Here is a 4,714-nt window from a genome sequence, read left to right as displayed (position 1 = left end):
TGGACTTTGACTATAAAAGTCTTAGCAGGCTTTGCACGAGAGATGATCCATTAGGCTTAAAAACTTAGGCCCCCTTAAATGTAATTAAGTAGTTTTTTATGCAATAATATTTGTTACAACACTTACGTATTTTAATTCTTTCCATGACTAGTTTTAAGTAATTATTTGTTTTCAGTTGATTTGCATAGTTGACCCACTTAGGATTAATTGACAATTTAGAAACCTACAACCTAGTTTAACGCAATTATCCCCACATAGTTTAAAATTCGGCCGTGAACCATATTTGTGGACCTCAAATAGTTTCTAACACCTTCTCTTTGAGGTAACTTAAATCCTTACCCGATCTTTGGTGACGTTCACTAGTCGAACCAGAGTTATTTGCAAATAGATGCCCTAACGCACCTTAAAAATCCTTGGGTGGAGAATCTTCTCTTTTAATACCCTTGTTTAAAAGAGTTGTCACATGCCGAAACCCGCTTTCGCGAGAAAACGGGACGCAACAACCACTGATCAGTTGGGTAGTCATGTTACGATATGGATAATAGTCCCAAAGAGAGGCATTAAATATATAAGTATACTTAGTATGTATATCATGGCCCTCAGTGGAACTTTAAAGGTTCAGGTTGATTCTTATATCTCTCTCATTGATGTTGTTTTATTGTTATGTTTCAGTTCTGTCTTACATACTCGGTACATTATTCCTACTGACATCTTTTTTGTTGTGGATGTAACATTTATGCCTGCAGGTGTGGGTAATCAGTTTGACAAGCCCTCGTAGTAGACGAGGTTAGCATTTATCGAAGGATCTGTAATACTGCACTTCATTCGAAGTATAGATGAGTCTATAAGTCATGGTGTCAGAGATTTGCTACAAACTTATGGGCAGACTGGGCCCCTGTCCCGATCATGTTTTGATGTCAGATACTCTTAGAGGCTTTGTAGACATAGGTTCATTATGTACAGTAATTCAGTGGCCTGGTTGACCGTTTTTCTATAGACTTGTGGGTAGGATGAGGCCCTGTCACGATCATGTTTCGATGTCGGATACTCTTAGAAGATTTGTAGGTACAGGTTCATTTTGAGTTTAACGGCTCACTATCACGACGCTTACTCACTTACAGTATATATCATGAGTTGTTGCCATATTGGCCCCTGATAGTTTACATAAAGAATGAGTTCAGTCAAGTCGGCCTATGTATGTTCTAGTTTACGTCGAACGATCATGAGATACAGAATGGTTCACTCGGCGGGTGCCAACAATGCCTCACCTAGGTTGTGGTGTGACAAATTGGTATCGGAGCAAGTCTTTCCTAGAGAGTCCAAAAAGCCCTATCTAATAGAATCTTGCTTATAGGTGTGTTGCGTGCCACACTTATAATTGAGAGGCTATAGGGCTTTAAGGAAATATTACCCTTCTTTCGTTTCCAGATCATGCCTTAGAGCTGAGTCATAAGAAGTCAATATAAAGCTTCCGCCAGATTATGTATGCACTAGAGGTGTAAGTATTATAGTAGAGTTTTAAGGTGTAGATGTAAATTTCACCTATGTGCAAGGGAGGTTATGAAAGTGATAGAAGATACGATGCGATATTTAAAGGTAAGTAAGGTAAATGTGAAAAAGGTACGAGATACTCAAGTACAGAAGGTTATGAATAGTCCAGACTTTAGATAGAGGGCTAAAAGCGGTGTGATTCAGTATCCAGAAATAATAGTAGTGTTGTCAGTAGCATATCTTCCAGCCTATGATTTCTAGCTACCGAGAGGTCTAGTTACGAGAGTAAAAAAGAGTTAGAGGCAACGTGATGTCTCTCTTGAGGTTCTAGAAAAACATAAGGAAATCTATGGTGCTACCAAGTTAAATGAAGGTTATGAGTAGTATGAATAGATACGTGAAGGTCGCAAGCAAAAGTATGGTAGAGCAACAAGGTTTTAGGTAGATCGGAGAAAGGATGAGTGAGGAGGTGAAGAGAATAGGTAAAGCCTTGCTATTAAGCCCATCAAAATAAGAGAGCTGATGGTTTCTGTAAGTTCTAGAAAGCTTAGTATAACTTGAATGAACTCGAAGGAGTTTAAGACTAGGATCGTTTAGAAGAGATGGAATGCTGCCCTGGTAGTAGAATAAGAGTGTAAGTGTGACAAACGATAAGAGGATGAAGTTTAGGAATATAGCCTTCGATTGAAGTAATGATTCAATGAGAAGGGACTTTATGAATTGCACGGGATTAGAATACCTCCTATAAGATGAATCATGTTGAGATTCTATGAAATACAGTTATTGGTGTGTAGTATCGTCCCTAAGGTGAATCAGAAAAATAACTCAGATGTTCACCGACGAGACGTGAGCCCTAGTGACAATGTATTAAGTAAGAAATTTCAGTTATCACTGGTGGATTATAGATCAACATTAAGGTGAATCAACAATATATGGATAAAAGTTACGAGGCTATGAAACAGAATATAACTGTCACGACCCAATATCCACTATAGGCCGTGATGGCGCCCAACGTCGCCGTTAGGCTAGCCAACACTTAATTATTCACTTTTATTATTTTTTAAAATCATAAAACTTTTTTAAATAGAGAGGCCGGTTTAGTGAATTGTATTTACTTGTAGTTTAATGAAAATATAAGGCAAAAGTTTGCCAATGTAAAACAATCCATATTCTAGAACAACCCCGGAAATCCGGTGTCACAAGTGCACGAGCAACTACTAGGAATATAATAAATTACAACATCTGTCTGGAATACCAGCTTGACAGGAGAATATAAATAAGTCTGATGGACCCTCTGTTTGCTGTGGATTGTAACATGGAATGCAGCTCACCGTAACGCCCCTGCAACAGCTGCGCCTTGTGCCCAAAAGAAAACTATATATATATATATATATATATATATATATGTGTGTGTGTGTGTGTGTGTGTGTGTGTGTGTGTGTGTGTGTGAGTGCAAAATAAATGCAGTAAGTATAGCATGAGTACGTAAATCAACACATACCCAGTAAGTATCTAGCCTAATCCCGGAGGAGTAGTGACGAGAGGTCGACATCGACACTTACAAGTGGTCTAATAAATCAAGTATAGTAAGAAGTAAACAAATATATGACATGGTAATAAACAGTATAAACAAGTATAGGTACGTGGTACAATCCTCCTCTGAACAGTAAACTCAAGCTCTAAATTATCAGTTACCTCCTCAACCGCAGTCTATATGAAACTGACCTCACCAGATAGGTCGTCACAACTCAAATCAGGAAAATACACGGATACGCTGGTTTCTTGTTAAATATTATGCACGACGCTACCGAGGCGAACGTCCCGATCCGATAAGAATATGATACTGTCGAGGCGAACGACTCGATCCCATAATAATATCTACACCGCCGAGGGTCGAACGACACAAACCATAGATGTATCTATTATACTGCCGAGACGAATGACCCGCTCCCATAAGAGTGTGGTACATAATGCTGCCGAGGAGAACGACCCGATCCCATTATAAAAAGAAGCTTTATCGGGTCCTTGACCCACTCACGAATAAATGGGTGAGTTATGAACTTTAAGGAAAGCTTGCGATGGAAACGCACAATGTGGGAAGAATTCATAAGGGATGCACGAATTATTCCGCGGGTTATCAAGAAGCTCATCACATTTCTACAATAGCGAGTCTATCACCCTATGCTAGTCTAGTCTCAAGTCGTAATGCAAAATAAAGGAATTAAACGAACAAAGATAACTCAAATAGTACAATTATAGTATGGCGTGAACCTAAGTCTACCCGGACATAATCAGGAATTGTAGCATACACACGGACACTCGTCAGCTCATACGTGTATAGCTCCCACAACATGTAGCACATAACAATTACATCACCTAGGGGTAGTTTTTCCCTCACAAAGTTAGACAGGAGACTTACCTCGCTCCGAAGTTCCATAACTGGCTCCAACACCTCTCCAACACTTCGAACCCGAAGCCCATTAATTCTGAAACTAGTCAAACAATCGTAAAAACCAATAAAAATATTCTCCAGTAATTATAATTTAACAATTTATAATGATTAACAACTTCACTCGAAAAGTCAACAAAGTCAACCCTCAGGCTCACCTGCCCAGATTCCGAACGTTTTCTATGATAAGCTTTACCTATAACACCACGAACTCAAATATATAATTTATTCCAAATTCCACGTCCAATTTCGTGGTCAAAATCCAAAAATACCAAATTCTAGGTATTCTACTATAATCCCAAATTTCTACTAATTTCCATGTTTAAATCCATATATAAACCATGTAATTAACTCTCAATATGTAGGAATCTCATACCTCAAGATTGATGATGAAAATGGATCCTCCAAATCTCCCCAAAAATTGCACAAGCAAGAGAGGAATGAGTGAAATGGGCAAAAATCCCGATTTAAAACAAGTATGCACAGGTCCTTCTTCTTCGCGATCGCAGAAAATGCTTCGCAGTCACGAAGCACAAATTCAAGCTGCCAAAAATTAACCCATTGTGAATGCAAAAGGCCAAGCGCGAACGCGATGCACAGGGATTCAAATCTTCGCGATCGCACCTCTCCTCACATGATCGCGATGAACAAACGCGTAGCATCAGGCCACCGTTCCTTCCTTCTTCGCGAGCGCGATACCACCCTCGCGTTCGTGTAGTACAACTAACCACAACACTGGGATTGCAGGCCTAATCTCGCAACCGCATAGAACAT

This window comes from Nicotiana tabacum, chromosome 2, assembly GCF_000715075.1.
Source record: "Nicotiana tabacum cultivar K326 chromosome 2, ASM71507v2, whole genome shotgun sequence".
Taxonomy (NCBI): Eukaryota; Viridiplantae; Streptophyta; class Magnoliopsida; order Solanales; family Solanaceae; genus Nicotiana; species Nicotiana tabacum.
Note: the sequence above shows the minus strand (reverse complement) of the source record.